The sequence below is a fragment of the Staurois parvus genome, unplaced genomic scaffold, assembly GCF_062004578.1.
Source record: "Staurois parvus isolate SC_StPar_1 unplaced genomic scaffold, SC_StPar_1.0 ptg000126l, whole genome shotgun sequence".
Classification (NCBI taxonomy): Eukaryota; Metazoa; Chordata; class Amphibia; order Anura; family Ranidae; genus Staurois; species Staurois parvus.
The window spans coordinates 377,008-390,705 of NW_028317922.1; the positions used below are offsets into that span (position 1 = coordinate 377,008).

General features: G+C 40.4%; 1 protein-coding gene across 1 annotated transcript in view; it reads left to right on the forward strand.

Moving 5' to 3' along the window:
• The first annotated feature begins 381 nt into the window (after window positions 1–381).
• KLHL30 (kelch like family member 30) overlaps window positions 382–13,698 on the forward strand; it is a 38,613-nt gene continuing 25,296 nt past the window's right edge. The window contains exon 1 of the mRNA XM_089672330.1: window positions 382–493. The gene's annotated coding sequence lies outside the window, so the exon portion shown is untranslated. The remainder of the gene's footprint in view (window positions 494–13,698) is intronic.

A 13,698-nucleotide genomic window follows, 5' to 3' on the forward strand; every position in this document is an offset into this window, starting at 1 on the left:
GGGCTGACATGATCTCCTGAGTGTCATAAACTGTGAATGACCAGAGAATAGCTGAGATCTGTTGAATCGCAGCTATTCTCTGTGTCATAAACGGACACCACAGTGTCAACTTCAGTGGAAAGGTTGGAGAAAACATCTTTTACACCAAGATGGTAAAAAATATTACAGAAAACACCTACAATGTAATGGCAGAGTACTAACTCTCCAAATATATGTATCTTTGTGTCTGGAGTTTGGCTTTCATGTACATGTGTTGTAAGTAAAATACTGCTTCATGACAGAGCCTAGCCCAAAGTATTTGTGTACAACTTGAACCATCCAGGGAGGGGGCAGCTGACAGGGCTGAGGAATGTGAGGGCCTGACTGTCACCGAGTGGGTGATCTATTAATAATCCCTGAGAGATCTGGCTGCAGACACACACTGGAAATACTCCATGGAAGTGCCAGAAGAGCAGAACTGAGCAGCCAGGCGTGCACACAACCTTCAGGGCTGGTGAGTTATCTGTGACAATAGTGTGTAATTATACTGATTTGCAGAAAATACAGACAGCCCATAGCACCGCTCCAGCATTGCAGATTCTTCACTACTGTCTTAATATTTGTTCAGCGTCTGCCAAGTTATTTTGAAAGGCAGCATTACGTAATTGCCAATGGTAAACAAGTCTTGCAGACATCTGATGCTGGAGAAAACCACCAGGTTTGTAGTGAACAGGCAAAGCACCTCATTTATTAAGCTCAACACATTTTGGAAAATATTTTATTTTTGATGATTCTTTGTATCTATGAACAGCAGCTTTGTTTGGTATCAGACACCAGTTGGTGCTCAGTGTTTGCGATGCATTAGTTGTGCTTTGCTACTATTGCTACTTTGTATTTTATTTGGGAGGTAAAACCAGACAGGTTATATAGACAGGGGCATAAAGGAAAGATCTGTATGGCTCCAACCCAGGGGCGGACTGACCATTTGGAAACTCGGGCACTGCCCGAGGGCCCGGGGTCATTAGGGGGCCCCATGAGATGCCCCTGGTACCTTTTTACTAGGCTTTTTTGAGTTTGGGCAAGGACACAGGGGCCCCATGAGTTGTCAGTCCGCCCCTGCTCCAACCACTGTCCTAAAATGAAGAATAAACTCCTTGTTTTGGGGATTTATGAAGGACATAAAATATACACTGTACTACCTTCTGTTTTAGGAGGATTTACTGTGCTTGACATTTATTTTATAAGGTAGACTTTTAAATGCATTTGGGCTTAAAATAAAGTTAAACTGCAGCTAAAACTTCCTATTTGATTTTGGAGAAGGCAGGGAATGCTTCCATCCTGTTTTAGGTTTTTCATAATAAATTGTTTTAATAAAACATTGCTAATGCAACACATAACCATGTGTACGAGTAAACACAATAAATATTCTGACAAAGACCAGTGGTGGTCAACTTTCTTGATATGGGGGGCCTCAAGTACAGCCCTTCACATCACCAAAGGGCAGTGAATAATCAGTGTCAGAGACAGAGGACAGACCACAGGATATAATCAAAGACTAATGGCATGATACAAGGATGGTCAGAGACTGTGGATATAATAGGAGAGATGGTCAGATACTGTGGACAGAATACGGGATATGGTTAGAGACTGCAGACATGGGCAGGCTGACTGCAGACTGTGGGCAGGACACAAGAGGTGGTTAGAGATAGCAGATCTGGTGCAGGAGATGGTCAGAGACTGCAGACATGGTATATGAGATGGTCAGAGACTGCAGACATGATACAAGACTTGGTTACAGACTGCAGATCTGGTGCAAGAATGGTCAGTGACTGCAGACATTATACAAGAGATGGTCAAAGTATGTGGACATGCTGCAGGAGACTTTCGGAGACAGTGAACATGCTATAAGAGTTGTTGGAGGAAATGCTTCAGGAGACAGTCATCAGACTAGAGACATGTTACCTGAGACTGCTATAGTACTATAATTATACAGTATATCTTTATCAGTGGTATAACTGGGCAATAGAGAAAGACAGATTAGTGTCCCCAGGGATGCCGAGGGCTGCACAAAAAGTGCAAGGGGGCCACATGTGGCCTTGTGCTACAGGGTGGGTACCAGAGACAATGTGCTCATCACATCAACACAGGAGGCAGAACAGACAGAAAGTAGTATGTAAACCACTACAAATGTTTTACCATTTGTTAAAAGGTCTAAACTTCTGCTAGGCATCTAATTGCACAAGAAGCCCATGTTGTGGGGATGGGGGTGTCATGGTCCCAAGACGATCAACAAAAACTGTTGGCCAACAACCATTGATTGTGGTTTGCTTTCCTATTATGTAGAGTGAAATGGTAAGTTTCCTATTATGTAGAATGTAGCGTGAAGTTAGTGAATGTATAGATATTGAATAAGAAAGTAAGAGAGAGAGGGTAGGATGGGGCCAGGGAAAAGAAGAGGCTAAATATAGGTTTACTGAAGGATGGTATATGTGATAGAAAAAGGTGGTCTCTGTCAGGTTTTTATTGCCACCTGTATCCTTATTGTGGAGATTTTTATACACTTCCCATTTGACACAGGAAGTTATGGAAAATACAGTATCTCCCAACAGGTATACAGAAAAAAAACATATTTATAGCCTTTTTAGAGTTTTGTTAATGATGCCTGTGCTTTTCTGGCCTAGAGATGGTTGCATCCCCATTTTTTATATGAACATCAAAGGGACAGGAAGTGACATCTCTGCAATGAAATCATAGCCAGGAGTAAAAACCCAACAGGAATTTGAAATCTTCCCAAACATCCAAAACATAAAAAATGGTGGAGTTTGGCTTTAATGTGCTATAATGCTTCTATAACAGAAAATATATTTAAAAGGTTACGCTGCACAGGTTGCAGGCTTGTGATTTCCAGGTAAAAGAACAAGGTTGAGGGTTATATTATGATTGGCACCATCACTTGCTCCAGCCCTATCTAAAACAAGATAAGTTCCTAGGATATACATATAGAGTGCATATCTTCTGGTCTTCTAAGATAGGAAAAGCACAACATTGTTAAGTAAAAAATACACTTTTGCTACAACCCCCCCAAATAACATGATCCATAATAAATTAGTAAGCATTAAAAAAAAACTTAAAAAAAACCACAAAACATCATGCCTCATTCAAATCCTTCTTCCTTCACAATATTAAATGGCCAACTTTGTTTTCTTTTTTTGCTTCTGCTTACCTTTCTTTTCTCTTCTTTTGTTTGTACCTGTCCCTTCCTCGATTCTCGCCTTGGCAAGCGTGATGGGTAAACCCTCCCCTGCAGCCTCCTGGGATAATCACGACACAGTTCCCAAAAGGCAATTCACCCACAGAGAATTTGTATAATATCTTGCTCTCCTGGCTAAGAGAAAGAATTAAAATAGACCATGCATGTGCAAGATTTCCTACCATGTTATCAGGGTGTCAGCTGCAAGACTATGAAAGAGACAGCTGGCTCCTGATGCCAAAAAATGGTGCTGTGGAAAGGGTAATGCACTACGGGAACCCTAGTTGTGAAGAGGACAGTGCTGGATTTGATGGCATTGTAAGTCTATATATACAGTTGTGTTCAAAATAATAGCAGTCAGACATCACTAACCTGATCAATCACTGTTTTTGGTAGAAATGATATTTCTACATGGCAAATAATTTACTAGCAGGTGTAGTAGAGTAATAGAAATCCAACATACCCAACAGTCATGACATGCATGTTGCTGATTCTGTGTAATTGAATCACTAATTGAAAGGGGCATGTTCAAAATAATAGCAGTGTGGAGTTCGATTAGTGAGGTCATTCATTCTTTGTAAAACAGGTGGCAATTATTGCTCTTATTTAAGGAAGGAAGGCAGCAAATGTTGTACATGCTGGTTACAGTGCATTTCTCCCTGAAATTCTGAGGAAAATGGGTCGTTCCAGACATTGTTCATAAGAACAGCGTACCTTGATTAAAAAGTTGATTGGAGAGGGGAAAACATATAAAGAAGTGCAGAAAATGATAGGCTGCTCAGCTAAAATGATCACAAATGCTTTAAAATTGCAACCAAAACCTGAAAGACGTGGAAGAAAGCGAAAAACTACCATTCGAATGGATAGAAGAATAGCCAAAATGGCAAGGACTCAGCCAACAATCAGCTCCAGGAAGATCAAAAAAGGTCTAAAGTTACCTGTGATTACAATTAGAAGACGCCTATGTGAAGCCAAGCTATCTGCAAGAAGCCCCCGCAGAGTCCCACTGTTGAAAAAAAGACATGTGCTGAAGAGGTTCCAATTTGCCAAAGAGCACATTGACTGGCCTAAAGAGAAATGGCGCAACATGTTGTGGACTGATGAAAGTAAGATTGTTCTTTTTGGGTCTAGTGGCCAGAGACAGTTTGTCAGATGACCCCCAAACACTGAATTCAAGCCACAGTACACTGTGAAGACAGTGAAGCATGGTTGCGCAAGCATCATGATATGGGGATGTTTCTCATACTACGGTGTGGGACTATTTATCTCATACCAGGGATCATGGATCAGTTTGAATACATCAGAATACTTGAAGAGGTCATGCTGCCTTATGCTGAAGAGGAAATGCCCTTGAAATGGGTGTTCCAACAAGACAACGACCCCAAACACACCAGTAAACGTGCAACATCTTGGTTCCAGACCAACAAGATTGACGTTATGGAGTGGCCAGCCCAATCTTAATCCAATAGAAAACTTGTGGGGTGACATCAAAAATGCAGTTTCTGAGGTAAAACCAAGAAATAGAGAACTGTGGAATGTAGTCCAATCATCCTGGGCTGGAATACCTGTTCACAGGTGCCAGATGTTGGTTGACTCCATGCAACACAGATGTACAGCAGTTCTCAGAAACAGTGATTATACAACTAAATATTCATTAAGTGATTCAAAGGAAAGCAAAAGCTTCAAACATTTTTCAGTTTATAGAGTGAATGTTTGAGTTTGTAAAGAAGAATACAAACACTGCTATTTTTTTAAACAGTCTAATATTCACTTTTGTTCAATTTTTTTAGAGGAACAACACAAATTTGATATATTTTTCTTCATGTTTTGATTTGGAATAGAATGTGTAGTGTTCCCAATGCATTTGTGTGTATGGAAATAAAAGCTATGAGAAGGATTTTGAGCTTTATTTACTTTTTTCAACACACTGCTATTATTTTGAACACAACTGTATATATTCTCTGCTTTACACCCAATTGATATTTTCCAACCACTACTTTTTAGAACAGTGTTGAAAATAAGCAATGCAATAATTTGAAGAATTGATTAAAATCTTAGTGCAATAAAAAAAAAACAAATTTGTCCCCTTTCGCCCTATGTCTCCCTCTCTTTCTTGCTCACTTGTTATCTGCTTGTTGCGCTTCTTTATACACACTTAACGATCCCACTCTTTTACCTAGTTTTCTTCACCTTTCTGTCCCCTTACATGCCTGTGTTAAAAAAAACAAACCATGGTCTATGTTGTGGCACAGCATGTTTTCACTACCTTCCCTTGGCATTCCATATATAATTAGTTCACATGCTAAGATGAGTGTCACTTTGGTTGGTACACGTGACATGCTGGGTTCACATCCCACAACATTTCTCGACAGTCATGTACAGTATGTGCAAACTGACCTTGAAATACTGTATAATTTTGTAAAACCCCAAAAACTTGCATTGAAAAATAACAAAAAACAAAAAAAAACCACAAAAACAGATTTAGGAGTTAAAAGTGGGACATATAGAAATGTTGGAAGGAGGAGTTGGGTTCTAAAATATGTGTAATCCTTCCAAATGGGGAACAGTTGAGAACACTGCATATGTAATACATCCAAGTCTTAGTGGTGCGGTCATTGTGCATGCACGCTTGAGCAGTAGGTTTTTATTATAAGTTGCCTTAGTCAAGTTTCTTGTGAGTACATTTTTAATTTAATTAAAGGGTTGTTTTAAAGATATTGCACTATAATCTCTTTGCTCTCCTTCATGCTACCAGGAACCTTCCTGATGTTACTACTGGTGTGAGTTGGTTATGTTCTAAAGTACCAAACATCTAAAGCCAGCCATAGACGGTTTGAATCTCAGCCGGTTCAGCAGGGGCTGGCCGAGATTCAAACTATGTATGGGCAGGCTGAATGTGCCCAAGTTGATCGATCAATCAACTTGGGTACAACTAGCCTGTTAGACTTTACATGTGATTATTGCTTGTTGCTATTATAGACACTAGCAGTAATCACTGTGTTCTCTCAGCAGGGATGGCTGGGAGAATACAATAGCTCTACGGGAGGGATTCCCCCCATTGACACTGACTGTGTTGATGGGGAAATCGAGTGATTTTCTTTCCTGCGACCCATGATTGCAGGAAAGAATATCACAGTGTATGGAGTTTTATAAAGCTGACGGCTGTCATCTCAAAGGCTACCCTGTGGTTTTAAGGCACTGTCTTAAAATAGAAGTTAATGACCTCTTAATATTATTCTTGGGGTCAGATCTTTAGGTAAGTAGGTGGTGTGTATCTGTGGTGTTAGAGCACTGAAGGTTTAAAGTCTGCACTTGGATTGCTAACACATGTAGTTCACACATCACATGGACTGTTTACAATATTAGTTTTTGTTTATACATGGAGTGTCATTAAGTTATTGAGTGTGTTTATCACTAAAGTCTCTACATTCCATTTGTTCTGATTGCTATTATCATTTAAAGGGATAGCACATCTACTTTTGTATTACATTCATTAATATGCTGACAGAGACTGCATTTTAAGATGGAATATCTACCTGTATGCTACATACTCAACATAAGTGGCTGTTGTTTGAGAATGTTAGGAGTTTTATGAATTACAAGTGGAACATACAGTTATATCTGAGACTACTATTTCTTTCTTGCTGATTGAAACACCAACATTTCAACCTTTCGAGTTTGGATGCTATTTCATTGCAATCTACTTTATATGACATTAACCGCTAGAAAGTTATGTTGAAGGGAAAAGTGTGGAAGAAAAATGTGCACAAGCAGCAGGGATGACCGCAGCCTGGAGAGGGTTGTCAGGAAAAGGCCATTCAAAAGTGTTGGGAACTTTCACAAGGAGTGGACTGAGGCTGGAGTCAGTGCATCAAGAGCCACCACACACAGACGGATCCTGGACATAGGCTTCAAATGTCGTATTCCTCTTGTCAAGCTGCTCCTGAACAACAAACAATGTCAGAAGCATCTTACCTGGGCTAAAGAAAAACAGACTGGTCTGTTGCTCAGAGGTCCAAAGTCCTCTTTTCTGATGAGAGCAACCTTTGCATCTCATTTGGAAACCACGGACCCAGAGTATGGAGGAAGAATGGAGAGGCACACACTGTAAGATGCTTGAAGTCCAGTGTGAAGTTTCCACAGTCTGTGTTGATTTGGGGAGCCATGTCATCTGTTGGTGTTGGTCCACTGTACTTTATTAAGTCCAGGGTCAACACAGCCGTCTACCAGGAGATTTTGGAGCAATTCATGCTTCCTTCCACAGACAAGCTTTATGGGGATGCTGACTTCATTTTCCAGCAGGACTTGGCACCTGCCCACACTGCCAAAAGTACCAAAACCTAGTTCAATGACCGTGGGATTTCTGTGCTTGATTGGCCAGCAAATTCGCCTGACCTGAACCCCATAGAAAATCTATGGCACATTGCCAAGAGAAAGATGAGAGGCATGAGACCGAACAATGCAGAAGAGCTGAAGGCCACCATTGAAGCATCCTGGTCTTCCATACCACCTCAGCAGTGCCACAGGCTGATAGCTTCCATGCCACACCGCATTGAGGCAGTAATTGCTGCAAAAGTGTCCCAAACCAAGTACTGAGTACATATGCATGCTTATACTTTTCAGAGGTCCGATATTTTTCTATGTACAATCCTTGTTTTATTGATTGCATGTAATATTCTAATTTTCTGAGATTGTGGATTTGGGGTTTTCATGAGCTGTAAGCCATAATCATCACAATTATGACAAATCACGGCTTGAACTATCTTGCTTTGCATGTAATGAGTCTATCTCATATATTAGTTTCACCTTTTAAGTTGCATTACTGAAATAAATGAACTTTTGCACGATATTCAAATTTTTCGAGTTTCACCTGTATACACACATGATTTTGGATTTCTGGGTAGGCCATTGGCGGCTTCAGCTGTCGATCACTGAGTCCCCACTGGCACCCGGGGATCACGGAGTATCACTGACAGGGGAGAGGTCTGTATGTAAACAATACAGATCTCTCCTCTGTCATCTCCAGCATGCTGCTTTGTATTGCTCTGCATAGCAGAGCAATACAAAGCAGCATGCTTCCACTGTAAAACACACACACAGCACACAGTAAAACACACACAGTTAACCCTTTGATAGCCCCAGATGTTAACCCCTTCCTGCCTAGTGTCATTAGTATAGTGCCAGTGCTTTTTATTAACACTGATCACTGTATTAGTGTCACTGGGGATGTAAGTGACAATTAGCTCCCACCCAGTGTCAGAATGCACACCGCAGTCCCTCTATAAGTCGCTGATTACCACCATTACTAGAGGGAGGGCAAGTGGTTAAAGGCATAGTTCACCAAAAAACTACCTAAGTAAATGGATGTCTGTAGATAAAAACAAACTATGCAGCTTTTACCTATAGAATATAGGTGTAGGCCATTTACATACAGTACCTCATGAAGCCTGACTGGAAAACTCCTAGGACGGTGCAAAGAGACGCCTAGCTGTTACTGTCCACCTTCACCATCACAGGAGTGAGCTTTTTCTCTGATTCAAACCCTCTCCTGTGCACTCTCTCCTCTGATACAGTAGCTTTAAGCTCAGCATTTGAGAGGTGGAGGTGAGCAGTAATAGCTAGGTGTCTCTTAGCAATGTCCTTTGCAACATGCTCAGAGTTTTCCAGTCAGGCATCATGAGGTATGTAAATGGCCTACACCTACAACAAGGGCATTATTCAACTGGTCAAAAGCTGCACCGTTTGTCTTTACCTACAGACCTGTGGTGTATTCACTTCTTGTGCTGCCCAAGCAACACAAGGATTATGTCCCCCCCCCCCCAACACCACCGCGGTGCTGCCCCAGGCCAACACCTTGTTTGCCTCACGATAAATACACCACTGCTACAGACACCCCTTATCTGCATAGGCAGTTTATTTTAAATGTCAACTATGCTTTTAAATCAGAAAGAAAAGGTTTTTCACAAGTTTATGTTTGGAGTATACATTATACATAACTGGAGACTATGTACCTACCAATGCACAGGGGAAGATTCTTTTTCTGTTAGATTTTCTAATTGTAGCTGGGTTCACGTGGACTTTTCATATTTTTTTGAGTATTCTTTAGGATAACTCATTGAAATTTGAACTAACAAAATTGTCTGTGTTTAGTTTTGGGATGCAAACATGATAGTGTGCTATAGGTAAGAGAACCAGGACCTTCTCTAAGTGGAAGGGTGAGTTGGATAATTACCGGTAATGTAATCTAAGTAATTGGGAGCAGAGGAATTACAGCAACCAGCATATAACATTAAACCTATGTATCCTAGATTGTAAACTCGAAAGAGCAGGGCCCTCGAACCCCTCGTGTAGTGTATTGTTACTGTCTTGTCTCATGTTCTGTCCCCCTTGCTACTGTACAGCGCTGAGCATACCCTTTGGCGCTATATAAATACTGTATAAAATACTGTACTGTATAATAATATAGATGTACACCAGTGTAGAAATAATACAAGTTTTATAACAGAAAAGATTGACAATAGTATATACTGCACATCCAATGTACAAACAGGTATTATCAGCATAAAGGGCTAAAAGAGTCCCGAAAGAATTGAGCACATATACCCGGATATATAGTTATTAATAGAGATACCTCCAGATGAATGTTGCAGCAAATTTCAGTTGCAGGAGCCCTTAAGGATGATTGCGATGAAGCATCCATTTGTGTCAGAGACCTGAAGATAAAATCAGTGTTGATGTTTTGGATCCTCCAACTGTTTACCAACCAGCCTGGAACGTAGCTTCCCAGACACTGTGGTGTGGCACTGGAAATCAGAATCGCCTATCTAGTAGTTTCTAATCTGACATGAAACTGGATCTCTAACTACCAGAAGTGACCATCAGATGCCTAACCTGGCTCTAGCCTATGCTGCTTATCAAATCCTAAGCTAAACCTAGCTATAGAATTTCAGACCAAAAAGGAACAGGGTTATTTAAAATAACAGGAGCTTCATGTGAACTCTATTGCAATAAACAGGTTCACCTACTAATATTCTAGAAGGTGACTACTAAATACTCACAGTAACACAGACCTAGCTATCTGGCAACTTGCATGTAAGATAATAGCAATATGACAGAGATATATCTGTTTAAGGATTTATATATACATTCAAGAAGCAATAGCCCCACCCCAGCCCCCCACTTATATTTACCTGAGCCCCATCTTGATCCAGCAATGTGCACAACAGCCTTGGCTGTCCCCGGTCTCTCCCTGCTCATTGACTGTGTGTAAATGGACCTCATAGCAAGCTGTCGGGGCATTTGACAGGAGGCAGGGGCTTCAAGCACCGGCAGGAGGACCAAGAACAGGAGGATTGGGGATGCTCTGTGCAAAACTACTGCACAGAGCAGGTAAATATAACATGTTTATTATTTAATAAAAATATGCCTTTGCAATAACATTAAGGCCAGTAGAAAGCATACCATTTGGTCATAGCATACCAAGAAAAGAAAAGGACAGCAATCCTCATTTCAGAAACTAACAAAATACAAACTGAGTACAGTAATAATAGCTAAGCAGACATAAACAATTTATATTATAGAGGGGGTAGAGCCTTTGTATGTGGGTGTCCAGCAATAAAACCACTTCTACGCCTGGGATGCTATCACTAAACGGTGGGCCAAAAAATGGGACAACCAAAGGAGGAGGGAATATCAAAAGAAGAGAGAGAGAAAAAAAAAAAGAGGGGGGAGGGGTAAGTTAAAAGGAAGGAGAAAGGAAGGGGGAGGGGAAAATAGCTACTGAGTGGTAGTAAAAGAGCATGTTCTCATGACAGGATCTGGATGTCAGTATGCATTCAAACCATAGTAGAGGTAACCTGCTTGTTATTTAAAAAAAATTGCCTTTACAATCACTTTAATACCATTAATGCTGGTCTGGTTATTTACAAAGAATTTATGGTGGGGTTTGGAATGGCCTAGCAGAGTAATGGAAGGTGGACTGTGTATATCGGTTCTACATCGGTCATGTTTGTTTGCAATCGTAACATGCAGATGTTTGTAATATATATGGCCAAAAGTCTGTGCACACCTGACTAGCATGCCAGCTACAGGTTCACATATTTCCAGTGAAGGGCACTGCTAATGCTACAGAATGTTGAGACATTTTAAACAGTTGTGGGCTTCCAAAATTGTGACACGAACACAATTGCAGGTCTGTAAAGACATGGTTTGATGAGTTGGTATAGCAGAACTCAAGTAGTCTACACAGAGACCCGACCTTCACTCCACTGAACACCTGAGTGAGATGAATTGGAACACTGATTGCGAGTTAGGTCTTCTTCTTCAGCATCAGTACCTGACTTCACAAATGGTCTTTTGGTTGAATTGATACCCAGGAAGGAAGCAAGGAAGGCAATTTTGGAATAGCATGCCCAAACAAATCATATAGGTGTGGTACTTGGGTATCTATAACATTTTGGTCATTTAGTATAGTTGTGTATGTTCAGAAAATAACTTGGCAGAAAATGGTGAAGCAGTCTATAAAAGCAGACGAACAATACTTATCAGTCCAGCCACAGGTGAATCCAATCTCTTTTGGAGCTACCCCCGCAGCTAGTATTTTTATCATCTGACGCTTCTGAAACTCACAAGCCTGGGTGAAGACCTTGATCACTTTTTAAATATAGGCAACACATTTACCTTGTGCCAATCTACTACTACGTCAGTTATTAAATCGTGTCTAAATATAAAACAAATTGTAGCTTATAAATATCTCTGATCTAATTTCTTTGAGGGTGGTTTTAAGCTCTCTTGTGCAGACGCTTTATTAACTGTTTCTGGGCCATATCAGTTTTTAGCAGTTGTGGTTCTTTTGAGATTGTATTAAAGCGGTGTTAAACCCAAATGCAAACACTTATTATATTGCATTAAATTATCAGAGGGTATATGTATTTACTGAAGCATTGCACCTCTTTCCTTAATTAATAAAAACAATTTATATTATATATTGGTTTAAATAATTGTGAAAAACATAAAGCACCTAAATATATAACATTTTAATTTTTAGATCATTTTAAACTCTTTTAGAAAAAGTATAGAGGTGGCTTGCTTTTCTGAAAAAGACATCAGCTACGAAGTTCGTACACTAGCTATAAAAAGACAGGCTCACATAATGCCATATACTAATTACACACAGCTTAAAAATGTGGAGCTGAGCTGAACAGCAGTCATGAAATTTAAATGAGAATGTTCTACCCATTGATTGAAGCGGTATTAAGAGCAGGTAAAACAAGGCACAGGTAACTTTGAGAAGAGGATCCACTCTGAGAGATTTACAGCACAATGGCTTATACCATCTCATCAGAGCTTTATCCTCTGAATAAGGAGGCACAGCAGCTATTTACACTCTCTGGCCACTTTACTATGTACACCTTGGACCCCCTTTAAACCTTCAGAACTGCCTTAATTCTTCATGGTATAGATTCAACAAGGTGTTGGAAACATTCCTTGAAGATTTTGGTCCACATTGACATGAGTTTCTGTTTCCTTTCTATCATCTCGAACCAGTCTTCCCATTCTCCTCTAACATCAACAAAGCATTTCCGTCCAAACAACTGTCACTCACTGGATATTTTCTCTTTTTTAGACCATTCTCTGTAAACCCTAGAGATGGTTGTGAGTGAAAATCCCAGTAGATTAGCAGTTTTTGAAATAGACCAGTCCATCTGGCGCCAACATCCATGCCACATTCAAAGTCACTTAAATACCCTTTCTTCCCCATTCTGATGCTTGGTTTGAACTTCAGAAAGTCATATTCACCATGTCTAAATGCCTAAATGCATTGAGTTGCTGCCTTGTGATTGGTTGATTAGTAACTTGTGTTACTAAGCAATTGAACGGGTGCACCTAATAAAGTGGCCAGTGAGTGTACAACCTACTATACAAACCAAATTCTGGTTAAGCAAATTCTATTCAAGTATGTAGTCCTAACTGAAAAAGAACATTCTAATACTCTCAGCCTCCTCCGAATTGCCAAATTCTTTTTTCTGCTCCTGAAATCCAACTTCCTGTTAGAGCATGACTTCGTTCATCCTCCATGATCCCACTATTTGTAGGAATGTAGCCACCCTATTTGCACATTGTATGCTCTGAATGTACACTCTCTAAATCTAGGTTCACACCTATGCATTTTCCACTGTGTTTTGTGTGAATGCACAGCTATCCATTTAACATGATGGGTGCCCTTGGGAAGAATGTTGCACCAAGAAAATGGCTTGTGCAAGCCTAAACTTAGGGTGTACTCACACTAGGGGCTCTATTTATAAAACATATATTGGACAAATGTCACATGCATTGGCTCGGTCTGCATGATATTTGGGGTAGTGAAGCCATGATCTCCACCTCATTCAACAAGAGAATGCCTTGTATTCATTGAAAAAATACAGGGCTTTCTGTGAATGGTGGAGGGGCCCAGCAAGGGACCCCCTGTG